This window comes from Mustela nivalis (assembly GCF_964662115.1).
Source record: "Mustela nivalis genome assembly, contig: HAP1_SCAFFOLD_738, whole genome shotgun sequence".
NCBI classification, from domain to species: domain Eukaryota; kingdom Metazoa; phylum Chordata; class Mammalia; order Carnivora; family Mustelidae; genus Mustela; species Mustela nivalis.
Window position 1 is genome coordinate 165,176 of NW_028135925.1, and position 19,796 is coordinate 184,971.

General features: G+C 46.6%; 1 long non-coding RNA gene across 3 annotated transcripts; it reads right to left on the reverse strand.

Moving 5' to 3' along the window:
• Positions 1-1,642: 1,642 nt before the first annotated feature.
• LOC309857459 lies at positions 1,643-17,387 on the reverse strand. 3 transcript variants are annotated; one of them, XR_014307722.1, is made up of 3 exons: positions 17,340-17,387; positions 6,574-6,768; positions 1,643-2,017 (listed from the first exon to the last, which is right to left on the reverse strand). It is a non-coding gene; the product is annotated as an uncharacterized lncRNA (long non-coding RNA). The 3 variants fall into 3 exon arrangements; XR_014307723.1 differs by lacking the exon at positions 17,340-17,387 and adding an exon at positions 16,753-16,841; XR_014307724.1 differs by lacking the exon at positions 1,643-2,017 and adding an exon at positions 3,551-3,692.
• Positions 17,388-19,796: the final 2,409 nt, after the last annotated feature.

Below are 19,796 nucleotides of genomic sequence, written 5' to 3' on the forward strand. Positions count from 1 at the left end.
AGGTGCGGGTACCACTGGGACCCCCTCCATCATCGCTGTGGCTGAATGCGAGGACATCCCATATGGGAATCCCATTCCTCACGGAGCCAACAGAGGATGGACCTGGGAGGATTTGCACACAAGAAAATCCTCCCAGTCTGATGAGCAAAGGAATGGGCTCAGCTATCCCTTCTTCCCTAGCCAGCAACGACACCCTCACACTGAGGAATCACTGATCCCAAAGCAACAAGGGGAAATTCTTCCCCGGACACTCCCATCAGAGAATCACTGGGCAACTACCTCCCAAGGAATTCCTCAGGCTGACTCTGAGATACAAACTCAGACACTGCAAACACATACAGCAGGGCCCCATTCTGAGGGATGCAAAATGCGCTATTCCAGTAACCAATAGCTAGAAATCAAGCACATCTGCTCTGATCCAGGAGTACTTGCATAAAGGACAGTCTCACTGAACAGGGGGGTCTCACAACACTGCACACTGTGCCAAGTAAGAACGGGGGACGTTTCCTTTACGACCTCTCACAACTGACACAGGTACTGTCTCTTGCTAGCAAGTGGGGTCACAGGAAATACACTGCCTGGGATCCATGAGAACATCAAGTCGAGGGTGAACTCAGAGTCTCAGAACACAAGGCGATCGATGGATGTTCACGAAAACATGAACGTATCCATGTAGGTAGATCGCAAGGATGAATGGCCACAAGATTCAACAAACACATGGTAGATCACATGGTTTGTGATCTACCTCTCATGCGTCTTTAATTCTACTAATATTGTCCTCACAAAGTGCAAAAAATTTACAAATTAATTACATGCTTAGAAATGGCTCTATTTACTTCACTTATTGAAGAGCGACAGAGCTAGTGAGGGAGCAAGAACAGTTGGGGTCGGGCAGCGAGGAAGACGGAGAAGGTGCCCAATACAGGGCTTGATCCCCCAGGATCCAGGGATCCTGACCTCAGCCAAGGGCAGATGCTTACCCAACTGTGCCACCCGGGGGCTGGCAAATTAATTTCATCTTCTACAAAGGTGTTCTTTGGAAGACCTGTTGGGACCAGGGCAGGAAAACCTCAACACATCAGCATCAGGCAGTGAGGGCTTCCTCCCTGTCTATGAGAACGTGGGAGCCAAACGCTTTTCTCCACCACAAAGAACAGCTACGTATCTCTGGGCCTGAGAGGGTGTACGACCACTGCAGACATGGAAATGCTCCCCAATTCGGAAGATTTTAGAACAGGAGGGGGTTCTTACATTCCCTTCCAGAAAGACAAAGCCTGTCCAGGAATGCCTGTGAGGTACTTTCAGTTAAGGGACCAATGTTTTGCTTTGGCTCAGGTTATGATGTCAGGGTTATGGGATTGAGTCCTGGGTCAGGCTATGGAAGGCATGGGGAGCGTACTGAAGGGTTCTCTCATCCTCTGCATCTCCCACTCCACCCACAAAAAGAAACATAGAGATAGAAATAGAGAGAATGTGTGCGGAAGTCCACTCAGACATCCATTTGTAAAGATGCCCGGGATTCTTTGCTCTAGATGTATGGCCCAATAAAGCAACTGTGGGCAGAAAGTCGATCATCAAGAGAATGTATATACAAGGTCAGGCTGCAATAACTCAGGATTCTGCTACCAGAGGCAACCTGGAGTTCAGAAGTTTTGTGTGGGGCAGGGACTAGCAGAACCTTCTCCATATGTGCCACTAAGTCATCTTCCCCAAGCAGCAAACTCTAAACATTCTGGTTAAGGGTACATCTCCAAGTTAATCGACAAGAAGAGGATATTTTTCCCTCCAGAAGAAAGACAGAAGCCGGCAAAAAAGATACCCAAGTCAAAGCCTGAACCTCAACCCTGGCGGGAGGTTCAGAACCATGACAACTTACGACTGTGATATACATCCACCAGGGAGATGACAGAGGTCACATTCCTGTGTATTTTGCACTTGAATCTGCACTGAAGAGAGAGAGGCCAGATGCGCTGGATGCTGCCAACGAGGTCAAGTCACTTGAGGTTCAAAGCACCACCTGTAAAAACAGGGAGAGCATTTAGTTGAGGTCTCAGGAACCGCACTTGGGAAGACACAATGTCACACAAAACTGAAAGCATGCCCCTCCCTTACAGCATAGAGCACAAGCTCAAAGAGGCCAAAACCACAGAATCCCGAAATTTAAAGATTTATCATTGCTGCTGGCAGACCTTCAGATGATACATGCACGGTCAACTGGCTACCGGGAGTTCCATGATATCTTTGCCAGACCCAAGCAGGAGGACGTGGGCCAGGAAATGGCCCAGAGGTCAATCACCATGTGCAACTAGTGACAGGAGTCTAAATAAAGTTTCTGCTGCTCCCAGAACCCAAACAGAAGATCTGCATAAACCCTATTTCAACTGCATTTTGCATGACCATCCTAGGGTTGCTTACTTCTCCTTGAATCTCCATTCACCTTTGACATGCATTCTCATTCCTCTACCCTGTAACTTCAATGACACGGAACTCCCACTGTAGATATGCATATACTCTACCTCCTCAATGTCTTTTCTACTCTATGTGAGTGACTCTGTTAGTCTTGCTTCCTTTCTTTCTTCACAACTCTCTTTGGCTGAAATGAGCCTCTGGTCTTTCTTTTCTAAGACATGCCTCTCATGGACCCTGGAACTCAAAAAAAGAAATAAAAGAACCAACAACTAATCACCACCCAATATGAATGTAACCTATACCTTGGAGATCGAAGTTGCTTCACTCTTAACCAGAGACTATGCTACTGACCTAAAGGGCAAGCCCTACAACAGCCAGCTTCTAGAGGATTCTGGGACGATTTGGGGTATAGTTCTGATAAGATTTTCCCAATCCATAATATACTGCCACCCTACAAAGTGAGGTCCCCAAACCTGACTGTGAACTAAACAGATTCAGAGCTTCACGGGACCCACTGTGAGGCACAGAAATACCTGGCGGTGGTGTCAGCGTGTGCCAGTCCACATGGGTGATGGCTTTCAGCTCAACAGATTTGGGATGGTTTCTTAGATGCAAGGAGGCAGCCACAAGCACACTTGGTTTCTTAGCATCTATTCTAACTAAGCCTGGCAGGCATAGTGACGGACCGTTCCATACAGATTTTGAAACTCTGCTGTGCTGGAACTTCTCATGAGGATTCTCTAGTGTGAACTTTCAGTAGTGTGCCCAGGCCAAAGGCAAGCGCAATATTCCCATCAGACTTGACTTCAATACCTATCAATTTGGGTGGATTCCTCTTCTCGAGGTCCCCCAAATATCCTGAGTTTCCTCTACCTGCCAACAGGTAACATTCCCTACTCATCTGGCAAGGCTCCTGAGCACTGTGTCATCAAGGTGTGAAGCCGCTATTGCCAAGGGGTTCCACAAAGTCACCCTTAGTTCCTGAAAATTTTCTGTTCATTATCTGAGTCTATACACATTACTGTCAAATTGGACATTTCACTCAATCCCTTGGTAAAATAACCAATGTTTCCAGCCATGTCCTGTTAACAAGAAAAAGGTGCTTGTGCTGAACTTACACCAATAATCCTAAGTTCCTTGGAAGAAAGAATTCTCCCTGAGAATTTCTGAATGATGGAGGGTTCAGGAAGGGAGAGAAGTTAAATTTTCCCATTTGTTCACACAGAAGTATTTCATCACATTTCTGTAGATCATGGATATTTTCAGATACAGTTTCCCTAAATCTGGAAGAAGAAATATTAAAGAACCAGCAACATCTCAAACAAGAGTCACAAAGGTAGGCTCATGTTCCTCAACTCACTCAGTCCCCCTTTACTAATGTTTGCTTGGCTTGAATGCAGCTTTTCCATGAGTTCTGCAAATCCGTACCCAGTTGAGTTTGAGAATTTTCACGATCGGACACTCAGACCCCACAAGACACATCACCATGTATAGTCACATTTAATGGCAAAGTAGGGATAAAAGGCCTGTGGACACACACTTAATGAGATATATTTTCACCTAACATAGAAGGCAAGACATCAACATGGAAGCAGAGAGGCCACAAGACCTGCATCCTGGTCACCAGGACATGGCGTGTCCATGAGTTTCTGTATCTCCAAGCCAAATACACTCATGTCTTCTGAGCTAAGGTTTCTGCTTCTAAAATTTTCTCCCAAGGAGAAAACCAGAGGGGTTGTAAAGGATTTGCAACAGCGTTTACAAAGGCTTCCTGGATAACGGCAAATCCCTGAAGCTCACTGCCTTGCCCAAGGCCCATAGACCTGTTCAGTGCCCCCTTTGCATCCACTATAGTCAGGCAGGTCTAGCCCTTTCTCCCCCAGTTGCACAGCACACCCTCTCCTGGTGTCCACCAGGTCGCTCAGCCTCTGTGTTCCATGTCCTCAATGGATCTCTTTGGAAGAAGGTAACCCGCATAGTGGTGGAAAGAGCAAATATACTCCTTCCCACACTTTCTTCCTCCTTGCACCCAACCAAAGTTTCTGCAGGGACATGCAGATGGGGTTCTTCTTTTGTGGCGCCTCCAAGAATCCCCTTGCACATAATCTGAGCCTTAGCACTTGGCAGGCTATTTTGGTCTCTACCCCCACCGCCCACCTCAGCCACGGGACAGCATTCCACCTGCCAGCCTCCTCAGAAAGAACTCCCGCACCCTAGCTAGCTGCTCTCTGTCCAACGCCCAGGTGCTGACCTAAGGCATGTGAAAGTAGACTGGATGAGGAGACATGCCCATTGCACCCAGGTGCCTGAGTTCATGCCACATCACACCGTCTACTTCAGGGTTGTGGTGATGGCAGACTTGCCACTGTGTGCTTTTTGCCCTGAGACATGCCAACCCTCCAATGCAGCACAGAGCACAGAGCCGGGCTTCAGCCCCCCAGTGACCTGGCTGGCTTCCGTGGCTGCATGAGCCTGCCTGCCTCCCTCCCTCCCTGGCCCAGTCCTTTCCTGTGAGCATCTGCCTGGGCCCTGGGACTCTGGCTCTCCTCCAGTGGCCCGAGCCCTGGGTGCAGGCTGTCAACAGGCAGTTGAGGAACCACAGACTCCGGCTGGCAGGCCCTGTGTTCTCCCTCAACCCAACCACCATGGTAACCAACGTGGGCCCAGGTGCCAGATCAGATGATCAGACTGCAGCCCCCTGCCTTTCTGCTCAAAAACAGGGGGCTCCTCGGAAGCAAGACACGTCAGCCCCAAATACCTGCTCCCTAACCACCTCCACACCACCCGAATAACCCCTAGGGACAGATGTATAGAGAAGCCAACATAATCTACACTCCAGGCACTACATTTCACTCAGCCTCTCATGGTACGCAGGTGGGTCAGAGCAGGATTCAGCATAACAGCACAAATAACGCTTGAGTAGTGAACAAATGTGTTTCTCCCAGAGTGGCAACATTTCCACATACCCTGCAGCAGGCCTGGTTGTCAGCCTACTTGTGCTCCAGTAAGAGCCCTGCTTTGACATTGATGAGCAAACCACAGACCAAGAGTACCTCTGCAGGTAAATGGGCCCAAATGTAACCTGGATCCTTTCATTTTGTTGTTTTGATTTTGCTCCAAAGTCCATGGAGATAGCTCTGGGGCATGGATGGGGCTCTCCGTTCAAGAGCACAGGCAGTAAATGAGCCATATGTTCCCCTCAACACCACTCCTGGGATAGGCCAAGTCAAGCTACTACCTGTGTGCTACCCTGTGGCCTCAGCAGGGCCAAAGCACAGCCTGCTCCCTGGATGTGGAGAGAACAGGGATGCAGTCCCTGAGCCACACATTCTGAAGCCAGAACTCTAAGGGAACTATGCATGTGGGCTGGTGGTAGCACAGAAACTGGCAGGCACCATGCTGCCCTGAAAGCCACGCAGGCTCCTGGCAGCCTCAGAGTGGGGGTGCAGTGCCAGCTCTGCATTCCAGATTGCCCCTGATGTGTCCTAACTCAGACCTAAGCTGGACCCCTTATGGTCCCTCCAAGGTCAGGTGGCATAAAAAGGGCCTATAGTAGTTGGGGTGGCTCTGGGAAGGGAACCCCCTGAGGCAGATCCCGGGATGAGGCTGGATGGCATATCAGGGGCTCACTGAGATGGGAACCCACAGCAGATTGCTGTGGGAACAGGGAGCCCAGTGTCTGTGGGGGGTGTCCACATCACTGCCTCAACAGCTGTGTCCCTGGCAAATGACTGAATCTGTCTGTGCCCCATGTCTTCTGTAGAACTGGGTCTCAGAGCACTTTCTCCCCCAGAAATTGGCTGAGGATAAACCAAGACAATGAATAAGCACCTTACCAGGGCTTGGAACAGAAGTGCCATCCATGAAGACACATCTTCCTAGGATTGCTTGGTAGGAAACCTGTTTTGGAACCCCTGGCTCAGCTGATCATGTGGTCTTCAACATCAGAGAAAAAGTACCTGGCTTCAGGGAGCCTCCCTCCAACATGGTGACTCAGAACCACCCTGATCCAGTTACACAACCTCCTCTCCAGGGACATTCCTGCCTATCTGGTAAATATCGGGCTATGTAGACGCACTACCCTGCAAGCCCTGCCCCAGGAAGCCTTGGGCCCAGCTGTCTTCCCACATCACCAGGACAACGGACCTGGGCCTCTGACCTTACCTCGCTTCTCAGTGGTGATGATGGTGGCCTGTCAGGGCTCCCCCAGCCCTGCCTCATCTTGATCATCAGCCTGAAGATGTACGCTGACTCTGGGGCCAGCTCGGTTGCCATGAATCACCTCACCATAGCTCCCATCTCCAATTGTGGTGAACGTGCTGGAGTTGCTGTTGGCCAGGCAGTAGGCAGTCTGATACCCTATGGGTGGGACAGGAGGGCCACGCATCAGTCTCATCACCCCGCTCGGACCCCAACTTTCTGCCACCACCACTCTGCCGTGTTTCCACCATGTCCTTCCTCCTCTGCCAGCATCTGAGAGGAATGGCACAGACGCAGTGGCAGATGGAGCCTCTGAGTGCTGGGCCCCCATGACTTTCATTCCCCTTCATCCTTCCCACCACCAAGATATGGAAACAGTTTCATCTCTAGTGATTCAATACTTATATAAAACACCAGTACTCATCATATCAGCCATTTAAAACCTCCCAAAAAAACCAAGTTCCAGAACCAGATGCCTTTCATGGTAAATTCTACCATTCAGGGAAGGATTCATACCAGTCCTTTGCCCGCTTTTCCAAAAAACAGAAGAGAAAGCTTCTAAACCCACTTGCTAAGGCCAACATCACCCTGATACAAAAATAAACGAGGAAAAAAAAAAAAATAAACGAGGACACCCCAAGAAAAGAATCTTAAAGTCCAATATCCCTGATAACTATAGATGCAAAAATGTTCAACAAAATACTAAAAACCCAAGTTCACCAATATGCTGAGATGATCATATACTATGATCAAGTGGGATCTTGTAGGAATGCAACGATGGTTTACAGGAGCACATCGATCAAAGTGATATAGCACATTAACAAAATAAAGAATTAAAATGATGTGATCATCTTGAGAAGCAGGGAAGCATTTGACAAACTTTAATATCTGTTTTCAATCAAAATTCTTAACAGAGCACATAGACCAGGAACATACCTCAACACCAAAAGGGCCATATATGGGCCACCTGGGTGGCTCAGTGGGTTAAAGCCTCTACCTTAAGCTCAGGTCATTATCCCAGGGTCCTGGGATCAAGCCCCGCATCGGGCTCTCTGCTCAGCAGGGAACCAGCTTCACCCCTCTCTGCCTCTCTGCCTACTTGTGATATCTCTCTCTCTCAAATAAATAAATAAAATCTTTAAAAAAAAAAAAAAAGGCCATATGCGACAACCACACAGATTACGTCACATCCCATACTGAAAAGTTTTAGCTGTTTCTATTTCCTCTAAGATTGCCGAAGTTAGGAACACTGTCACTTTTTCCTTGCCACTTTTACTGAACACAATATTAAAAATCCAAGGCAGAACAATTATGCAAGAAGATAATCAGAAGGCATCAAAACTGGAAAGAAAGAAGTAAAATGGTCACTATTTGCAGATGATACAGAATATAAGGAAAACCTCAAAGAAGCCAGTGAAAACTTGTTCAACCTATGACTAAATTCAGTAAAGGGACAGGATACAATATCACTACCCCCAAACCTACTGCATTTCTATACATTAATAACGAATCATCAGAAAATAAATTAGGAAGATCATCCCACCTTAAGTTGCATCAAAAAGAATAAAATACCCAGGAATAAACTTCACCAAGAGGTAAAATCTTGTATAATGAAAACTACAAGACAGTAAGGAAAGAAACTGAAGGCAACACACATAAACCGAAAGTTATCACAAATTCATGGGTGAGAAGAAATAATAGTGGTAAAATGTCCATACTTCCCTAAACCATCTACATTGTAATTCCTATCAAAATTCTAAGGACATTTTTCACAGAAAGAGAACAAAAGGATCTAAAAATTTGTATGATGCCACAAAAGACTCTGAAGTAATCTAGAGAAAGAAGAACCATACTAAAGGCATTGCAGTTGCTCATTTCAGACTAATGACAAAGCTTGAGAATCAAAACAATCTAGCATTGTCATAAAAACAAACACACACATCACCAGAAGACAGGAGAGAGCCCAGAAATAAACACACACATCTATAGTCCATTTAAAGGTCCGGACCTTTATGACACACATAAAGGTCCGGGACCCTTATGACAAAGGAGCCAAGAATAAACAAGAGGGAAGAAACAGTCTCTGTCATCAATGGTGCTGGGAACACTGGAGAGCCACATGCAAAAGAACAAAACTGCACCATTCTCTTACACCATATACAAAATTTAACTCAAAATGGGTCAAATACTTGAATATAAGTCCTGGAACTATAAAACTTGTAGCAGAAAACACAGGGTTTGGTAAGGTCCTTGACATAGGTCTTGGTAGTGGTGCTTTTAAGCTGATACCAAAGGAAAAACAAAGAAGCAAAGTGTGGGCCTACATCAAACTATAAAATGTCCAAACAACAAAGGAAACCATCAAGAAAATAAAAAGGTAACCTAAGGTAAAACATTTATAAATTATATATCCAGTAAGGAGTTAATATATAAAATATAAAGAACCCATGCAACTCAACAGCAAAACAAAACAAAACACACAAAAGCACCAAAACTCCACAAGTAATCTAATGTAACACCAGCAGATCCAAATAGACATTTTCCTGAAGAAGAAATACAGATGGTCTACACAAACACAAAAAGATGCTCAACATCATTAATCATCAGGGAAATGCAAATCAAACCAGAATGAGGCACCACTTCACACCTGTCAGAAGGGCCATTATCAAAAACACAAGAAATTGGGGCACCTGGGTGGCTCAGTGGGTTAAAGCCTCTGCCTTCAGCTTGGGTCATTGATCTCAGGGTCCTGGGATCGAGCCCCACATCGGGCTCTCTGCTCACCAGGGAGCCTGCTTCCTCCTCTCCGTCTGCCTGCCTCTGTCTACTTGCGATCTCTGTCAAATAAAGAAATCTTAAAAAAAAAAAAAGATTAAAAAAAAAACCACAAGAAATAGCAAGTTTTGGTGAAGATGTGGAATAGAGGAAAACTCTAGTGCACCATTACTAGGAGTATAAAAGGGTGTGGCCACTACGGAAAACAGTACAGAAGTTCCTCCAAAAAATGAGAAACAGAACTACCAAAGGAGCCAGCAATTCCCTTTCTGAGTATTTATCTGAAGGAAATAAAATACTAACTCACAAAGGTGTATTCACCCCTGTGTACACTGCAGGATTATTTACAACAGTGAAAATAAAGAAACAACCTAAATGCCATCAGTGGATGAATGAATAAGGAAACTGTGGTCAATAAACACAGTGGAATTCTACTCAGCCATAATAAAGGATGAAATCTTTTGATTTACAACATGGTGGCCCTTCAAGGCATTATGCTAAGTAAAACAAGCCAGACAGAAAGACAAATACTAGTAATCACATGTAGAACCTTAAACAAAACAAAAACAAAAATATGAGATACAGACAGGACAGATAGGGGGTGGCAGAAGTTTGGGGACGGAGGTGGGAGAAATGGGTGAAGGGGTCAAAACGGAAAAAGAAAACAAACCCAAATATAGCATCTTTTTTTTTCAATTAAGTAATCTGTACCCCCAATATGGCTTAAACTCATAACCCGGACATCAAAAGTCAGACACTCCACTGACCCAGGCAGCCAGGGTCCTGGAATTGTAGCACCTTCTGATATTCAATGTATGGAGAAAGGGGAAACTAATTTAATCTATGGTATTTTGAGGGCTAGGTATGTTTTGGTAAATGTAAGAAGTAAAGAACACATTCTTCAGGGTCACACACTCAGGACTATATCTAGTTCTAACATTTATCATGACACTGAGCAAGTAACTTACCTTTTTAATGTAATTATTTATTTGAGAGTCGGGGGGCATAAGCAGGGGGGACATAAGCAGGGGGAGGGACAGAGGGAGAGGGAGAAGACGACTCCCCACTGAGCAGGGAGCCTGACCTGGGGTTCGATCCCAGGAACCTGGGATTATGTCCTGAGCCAAAGGCAGAAGCTTCAATGACTGAACCACCCAGTGCCCCTACTTAACCTCTTTTCTGCCTGTTTGCCCACCTCTGAGGATATTATGAATATTTGCTTTTAGCATAGCTTCTATTTAAATTTAAAAATAGTTTTTAGAATTGAGTGAAATAGAGATCACTTAGAATAGTACCTATGAGAGTAAGCCCTCAAAAAATGTTATAAAAAATCTTATTCTGGGGGTACCGTAAGCCCTCAAAAAATGTTGTAAAAAATCTTATTCTGGAGGTACCTGGGTGGCACAGTCAGTTAAGCAGCTGACTCTTGATTTTGGCTCAAATCAAGAACCCAAGCTCCTGGGAGAGAGCCCCGCACCAGGCTCCACACTCAGCAGGGATGCTGCTGGAGGATACCCTCTCTCCCTCTGACCCTCCCTTCTCTAGCATATGCTTGTGCACTCTTTCTGTCTCTACAATAAATAAATATGTCCTTAAAAATCTTATCCTGAACATTTGGTGGTTGCACAATCACTTTCATAATTGGGCAGTATCTCCTACTAGTTTATAAAGCACTTTTATACACATTCTCGTATTGGAGTCAGGATATGGTCATGGGAGAAGAATTTATTGTGTTTATTTACAGAGGAAAAAAAAAGAAAACCAGACTTAGAGCAGGGCTGTGCTTTGTTCATGGCTGCAGAACTAACAGATGATCTTATTTTCAGTCCAATGGAGTAGAACAAGAAAAAATCCAAACACTGTAACAAGAGCCAATGAAGAGCATTACAACTGATAATGGAATTAATGCAGTAAAACGATGCAACATAAATATTTACCCACCCAGCATGGAGCAACTAAATATGTAGAGCATATATGAACAAACCTAAGAGAAGCAATCAGCACCAATACCATAGGGAACTTTAATACCTCACACTTCTCTCAATGATCCCCCATCCAGACAGAATATCACAAAGGAAACATCAGCCTCAGACAACCCGTTATTTAGATGGACTTGACAGATACACACAGAACCCTCCACCCAAATGGAATATACTCCTCTCAAGTGCCCCTAGAACGTTCTCCACCTTAGGTCATATGTAAGGCCACAAGACAAGTCAATAAATTCCAGAAGCCTAGAATTTTCCCAAATGAGGACTGAAATCAAATCAACCATCTTTTCCAACCACAGCGGTATAGAACTAGAAATCAATTCCAAGAAGAAAACTGGAAATTCATAAACACAGAGACTAAACAACATGCTACTGAACAACCAATTGGGTTCATGGGCAAACCAAAATAGGAACACAGAAATACTTTGAGGTAAATGAAAAAATAATACAATGAAACAAAATTCACAGAATGCAGTAAAACAGGTTCTAAAATGGGGCACCCAATTAGTCGATTAGTCTAGTCGATTAATCGGTGGAGCTCTGTGACTCCTGATCTTGTGGTTTTGAGTTTCAACCCCACACTGGGCATAGAGCTCACTTTATTTTTTTAAAGATGTCATTTATTGATTTGACACAGAGCGGGAGAGAGAGACAGACAGACTGAGCAAAGTGGAAGGACCAGCAGGCAGTAGAAGAGGGAGAAAGGGGCTCCCCGTGCTGACCAGGGAGCTCATGCAGGGCTCAATTCCAGGACCCTAAATTCATAACTTGAGCCAAAGCCCAACACCTAACAGACCAAGCCACACCGGCAGCCCTTAGAGCCAACTTTAAAAAAAAAAAAAAAAAAAAAAAAGTTGTTCTAAGAAGGAAGTTTATAGTGATACAGGCCTAACTCAAGAAACAAGAAACATCTCCAATAAGCAATCTAACTTGATACCTCAAGGAAACAGAAAAGAACAAATAAAGTCCAAAGTTAGTAGAAGGTACACATCAGAACTTAAATAAAGTTCATCATCACTAGCCATCAGGGAGATTCAAATTAAAACTACACCAGTTAGAATGGCCAAAATTAGCAAGACAGGAAACAACATGTGTTGGAGGGGATGTGGAGAAAGGGGAACCCTCTTCCACTGTTGGTGGGAATGCAAGTTGGTGCAGTCTCTTTGGAGAACAGTGTGGAGATTCCTCAAGAAATTAAAAATAGAACTTCCCTATGACCCTGCCATTGCACTCCTGGGTATTTGCCCCAAAGATACAGATGCCATGAAAAGAAGGGCCATCTGTACCCCAATGTTTATAGCAGCAATGGCCACTGTCGCCAAACTGTGTAAGGAACCAAGATGCCCTTCAACGGATAAATGGATGAAGTAGATGTGGTCCATATACACTATGGAGTATTATGCCTCCATTAGAAAGGATGAATATCCAACTTTTGTAGCAACATGGACGGAACTGGAAGAGATTATGCTGAGTGAAATAAGTCAAGCAGAGAGAGTCAATGATCATATGGTTTCACTTATTTGTGGAGCATAACAAAAAGCATGGAGGACATGGGGAGTTAGAGAGAAGGGGGTTGGGGTAAATTGGAAGGGGAGATGAATCATGAGAGACTATGGACTCTGCAAAACAATCTGAGGGGTTTGAAGTGGCGGGGGGGATGGGAGGTCGGGGTACCAGGTGTTCGGTATTATAGAGGGCACGGATTGCATGGAGCACTGGGTGTGGTGAAAAAATAATAATACTGTTATGCTGAAAATAAATAAATGGAAAAAAACCAACAAGAACAATATCAGATCAACAAAGAGCTGGTTCTTTGAAAAGAACAAAGCTGACAGAGTCTCAGCCACTCAAGCTAAAAAAAAAAAAAAAAAAAAAAAAAAAAGAGGACTCATCATCAAAAATGAAAGAGATGTTCCCTGAAACCATTGATATGCAAAGACTCATAAGAATGTACTATGAACAATTACACCCCAACAAGATGAAGCTGGATAATCCAAAAGAAAAGGATACATTTCCAGAAACATACAACCTGCCAAGATCGAATCCTAAAGAAACAGACATCTGAACAGACCAATGAGCAGTAGAGAGATTAAATAAGAAATCAATTGCAGGGTCATAGAGAGGAGAAGGGAGTTGGGGTAAATTGGAAGGGGAGGTGAATCATGAGAGACTATGGACTCTGAAAAACAATCTGAGGGGTTTGAAGTGGTGGAGGGTGGGAGGTTGGGGTACCAGGTGGTGGGTATTATAGAGGGCACGGATAGCATGGAGCACTGGGTGTGGTGAAAAAATAATAAATACTGTTATGCTGAAAATAAATAAATTAATTTTAAAAATGAATAAAAAATCAAAAACTTCCAATAAGCAAAAGTCCAGGACCCCATGGTTTCACCGGTGAATTCTACAAATCATCCACAGACAAAAATGAATACCAATCCTTCTCCAACTCTGCCAGAAAAACAAGAGGAAGGAATGCTCCCCACCTCATTTTAGGAGGCCAGCACGGCCCGTATCGAAACCTCCCAAGGCGCCCCAAGAAAATTACAGACTACTATCTGTGATGAACGTAAACATAAAAATCCTCACCCAAATATCTGCAAACCTAATTCTACAATACAGGAAGAAGTATGATCCAGTAAGATTTATTTCAGGGATGCAATGGCAGTTCAACATCCACAAATCAAACTCATGTGCCACATTCACAAAACGAAGGATCAACATCATAGGACCATCTCAACAGATGCAGAAAAAGCATTTGATAGCGCTGCTACCAAATCACTGCCCCCTGACCTGTGCTTCTGCCACCTGGCTGGTCCCCACACCCTGTACCACTGCCACCCCACTGTGCCATCCCCCACTGCCACCCTGCTGCACCCTACACACCCACCGCTGTCCCTTCCACCCCCCATTCCTGACAGGCCGCTGCCACCAGCGCTGCCACCCTGCACCCTGCTACTCCACAGCAGTGCCCCTTTGTTCCACAACAGCTAACCCTCACCACAGCTGCCCTGCTGCCCTGCCTGTTGCAACTGATGCCCTGTTGCAACTGATGCCCTGCTGTGCCACCCCCAGTGCCCTTACTGCTCCCCTGTGCACCCCCCAGGACTCTGCCCTCCTGCTGCGCCACCCTCCAGTGCTTCTACTGCCCTGGTGCCTGTGTTTCCAACAGCACAACCACTGCTACCGTGGTCACCCTGCTCCTGCCCATCTCCACTGCCCCACCCAGCCCCCAAGCCATGCTGCGCCATTGCCATGTAGCTGCTGCGCCACTGGTCCCTCCCAACCACATCCAGGCCAGTCCCTCCCCATTTCGCCTCCCTGCTTTGCCTCCCCACCTGCTGCCATCTCAAATCACTGCCTTCCTCAAATCACTGCTGCTCACTGCCCACCCCCCACCATTTCTTCACTGCATACTGTCCCCTTGCTGCCAAGGCTGTGCAGAGCCCCTGCCCTGCCCACACAGCTATTAACCTGATGCTCTTGCCCTGCTGGTCCCACCAAACACCCCCGAACTTCTCCCGCCTGTCGGCTCCCCACCCCTGCTCCAGTGCCTCCAGATTCCCTCCCCGTTGACCTCCTGCTGCCGCCCCACGCATCCCAGCCTTCTCCCAATGCTGCTACTGCCTGGGTGCCCGCCTTGTGACCCTGCCCTCCGCAGCACACCCCTCATACTGTCCACCTTACCACCACTGCTGCAGCTAAGCTGCTGCCCTGTGCCCGAGGCCACTGCTGACCTTCACTGTCCAGCCCCATTGACATGCACTGAGGCCCTATCCTGCCCTTCGTGCCCTACCTGTGCAGCTGTGCCGCTGCCTCCCAGATGGTTCTGTCCCCCCTTCTCCGCATGCCACCACCAACCGCCTGCCACCCCACATGCACCCGTGCAGCCGTGCTGTCCCACCCCGCCCACCACCATGCTCAGTACTGTCCTGATGCCCCACCACATTGCTGATACCACCCCCATCTGCTCTCCCCACACCCCCACTACCAATTCCCTGCCCCTCGCCGTCACTGCCCCCTTACCGCTACCCTGCTTCTGATCTGCTGCCACCCTGGGTTCCACTCTTACCCTATGTCCTGCTGCTCCCCTGTGTTCTGCAGCTGCTGGTCTTCATAGCCCAGCCTTATGCAGCCCTGCCCTGTTGACTTGCATGACTGCCCCACCTGCCACGCTGCCCCTCTGCTGTTCCTGCCCACCCCTCCCTGCAGCTACCACCTAGACGCTCCTCCTGTCCCCCACACCAGAGCCTTCCCGATTCCCTACCCCTGTTGCCGCGCTGCTGCCGCCCCATGAGTCCGACTCCACCTTCCCCACACTGGTACCACCAGGTTGCCCCCACAACGTGAGCCGCCCCCACCACGCTGTACCACCATCCACAGCGCCCCCACTTACAACCACCATTGCCTCTCAACTGCTACCCTGGGTCCACGCTGCTGCTGCTAACAGTGGTCCCGCCCTGTAGACATGCACCAAGCCCAACAAAGCCAGGCCCTTGCTTCGCTGCCTGACCCACCACACCATGACATTGACACCCCGCTCATATCCGGTTAGTCCTGCCCACCCCCAAGGACACTACGGCCTAGCTACTACCCTGCCCACCACGCCAAAACACTGGCCTCCCGATGATGCCAGGCTGGTCCCTCCCCTCCACCCACCACCACCGCCTAGCTGTTTCCCTCTCCCCTGTCTCCGTGGTCTCCCCGCTGCCAGCCACATTACCATGCTACTAGCACCCTATCCACCACCTCCCCATGCTTCCACCACATTGCAACTGCCCACATACACCCCTGTCCTTACCTCAGCTGCTGCCGCTCCACTGCGGCCCTGTGCCCCAGGCCTCTGCTGCACTTCGCCTCCCCGCCCCCTTGACGCGCACGATGGGCCCGCCCACCACCCCCTCCTAACTGTTGCTGCCCCGCTGCCTGAGGCTTCTCCCACCCCTCACCTCCTCACCCCCTCACCCCCTCTGCTGCCGCCTAGATTCCGACCATCCCCCACAAGTGCCATGCAGCTCCCACCCCTCCCTGTGCCACTACTGTATGTTCCCTTCCCCGCCTCTGGTAAGCCCTGCTCCCTCCTCCGTGATCGTGGCCCCCAACCTCAGTATTGCCTTCCAGTTGCAAATCCCCAGGCCCATGCAGCCCGGCCCACCACGCCCTAACATTGACGCTGCGCTAATGCCCGGCTTGTCCCGTCCCCAACCCCCCACTACTGCCTGACGGCTTCCCCTCCCCCCTGCTCCGTTGCCTCCCGCTGCCAGGCATGTTACCGTTACTTCTGCCCTGAATATCCGCCCCCCTCCCCGCGCCTCCTCCACATTGCTACAGCCACATGCATCCTGCCACCCTGCTGTGCGCCTCACCCTGCCCCGCTTACCTCAGCTGCCGCCCATCCGCTGCGGCCCTGTGCCCCAGGCCTCTGCGGCGATTCGCTGCCCTGCCCCCTTGGCCCGCACGATGGTCCCGCCCACCACGCCGGACCCCGCCGTTGCCGCACTGCTGCCTGGGACTGCTCCCATCCCCTCACCCCTCTGCTGCCTAGATTCTACCCATCCCCCAGAGGTGCCACATGGCTGCCCCAATCGGGTGCCACGCAGCTCCCACCCCTCCCTGTACGACTACTGCCTGCCCCCTTCCCCGCCTCTGGTGACCCCTGCTCCCTCCTCTGTGATCCCGTCCCCCTACCTCAGTGTTCTCTCCCGGCTGCAAACCCCTCATGCCCATGCAGCCCAGCCCACCACGCCCTGACGTTGACAACCCGCTAACGCCCGGCTTGTCCCGCCCCCACCCCCCTACTACTGCCTGACGGCTTCCCCTCCCCCCTACTCCGTTGCCTCCCCGCTGCCAGGCATGTTACTGCTACTTCCGCCCTGAATATCCGCCCCCCTCCCCGCACTTCCTCCACATTGCTACAGCCACATGCACCCTGCCACCCTGCTGTGCCCCTCACCCTGTCCCCCTTACCTCAGCTGCCGCCAATCGGATGCGGCCCTGTGCCCCAGGCCTCTGCGGGCGTTTCCCTGCCCTGCCCCCTTGGCTTGCACGATGGTCCCGCCCACCACGCCCGCCCCCCTCCGTTGCTGCAGTGCTGCCTGGGGCTCCTCCCATCCCCCTGGAAGCAAACGAATGTTACAAATTATGGCTACTTTTTGTTGTTGCTCTGAACAATCAACAGATAAACATTTTCTATCACACCACTCTTCATAATAGTGAATTCTATACAATTCTGTTATTTAAATGGCTAAAAGTATAAAATTATGTTTTAAATGTCATATAAGTGGACTTCAGAGTGAGATATGGAAAAGTCAAAGAAATAACAATCCTTGAAAGAAAGTGATGAAAATGGAAGAATTATTATTTTCTACCAGAGGATCTTCTCATAAGTAGAGGAAGAATTTTGATATATAAGGCATATGGAATAAGCTGTTGTAGTAAATTTTGTATTGTATGTATGTAAATTGACACAAAATAAATAGAAGCAACATACCATGAATAGATAAATTCTGTTCCAGGAACACATGGGCATTCCTGTTCCAAAAAAATACATAAATCTACTCTTATTCATCAATTGGTGAAATATGAAAATAACAATTATTTCAATAGATGAAGATAAAGCATTTGATTAAAAGTGTTAGTAATTAGATACAATGGATAATGGCATATACAAGCTACATATAGAAAAACTCAATAATTTCTTTTACATAAGTAAATGATAGTTACAAAATGTAACCATTACGTATGACCAACAAAAATGCTTGATTTTATAAATATAAACATAAACCTGAAATATGCTGCAAATATTAACCAGATAACATACTGTGAGAGATTTTTATTTACTCCTTAGAATTTTCTCTGTTTAAAATTTCTCTACAGTGAAACATCAAGACTACATAGATTATGAAAAGGAACAGAGACCAGACCTCATTCACAACAGCAACAAAAACTTAAAATATCCAAGAGTAGCTTTATTGTTTTAAAGATTTGTTTATTTTAGAAAGAAAGAGAGAGTGTGTGTGTGTGTGTGTGTGTGTGTGTGTGTGTGAGGGGGGGGTGGGGGGAGTGATGGGCAGAGGCAGAGAATTTTCAAGCAGACTCCCTGCTGGGCACAGAGCAGGGAGTGGGCTCTGTGCCCACTCTGGGCTGGATCCCAGAAATGAAAAGATCATGAACTGAGCTGAAACTCAACAACTGAGCCACCCAGACGCCCCTTCAAGAGAGGCTTAAAATGAGAAGAAATTAAAATTAGATCAATCTTAAATATGTAAGAATAAAAAGGAAGAGTAGAAGGAAGAGAAAGAAGAAAGACAAGAGCAGAAGAGTAGTAGTCAAGGAGTAGTATGAATTTTACTAAAGCTGGCATGGGACAAAACTAGAAAGAAAGAAATAACTTCATTAGTAGTATCTTTGTGGTATAACCAAATGTAGTTTGTTTTTTATTCTATATGCTTGAAAAAATATCTTCCTATTTTTTTATTTCATTTTTAACTTTAATATTTAACATTCAAAGAAATATTTTGGGACTTCAGGCAGGAATTTTCCTCAACCACACTGCATCCCCAAAGTTTTTCTATATGGTTGATCCCCCACCATATCTTAGGTCTTGGAGATGATCATTATTTTCTCTAACATGAACCAGTAATAATAGACATTCCTGAATCATGTTTGTTTCTTTTATTGTCCTTACCACAATAAGTCCTTATTAACTTAGTTATGTACATGTTAAATGTCTCTTGATCCCTCACTTATCATTAACTCCAAAAGAGCAGTCAGCTTTTGTTTTCTTCACCAATATATAATCAATTGCCTAGCCAATACACATTAGGTAGGAACTCAATAAACACGTTTGGATGAATAAACAATGTAAATGAGGAAAGTGAAATTGTAACAGAGTTTGAAATTTAACTGAAAATCTATAAGTACAAAATAAAAATTGATTTGCTGGATAAATGGCTGCAAATTTTTCATGACAAAACTGGCCATCTGTGTCCAGATTTTGTTTTCTGTAAACAGACTCTGTAAGTCTGTGAGTGACTCTGTAAGTGAGTGACTCCTTAAATTTTGCACCCTCGGAACAAACGTGTCTCATTCTGATATCTCTGTTAATTTATCTATTTTTTATTATATCCATAAACTTATCTTTGAAAGAGAAAAGAGTTCATCTCCAGGCTATTTCATCTTCCCAACTACAAGTTCCTGAACGCCTTTCCTTTCATACAAAGAGTATTATCTGTGTTCGGACTTTGTTCCTCTCCTTTAAAATGATGTTGACTATTGTTGGTTTTCTTCTTTCAAGTAAATTTAGAATCAGTTTGCTGATATCCATAAATTAACTTGATGGTATTTTGACTGGCATTGTCTTGAATCTACAGACCAATTTGTGAAGAACCTGCATCTTGACCATATTGAATCTTTTTATGCATG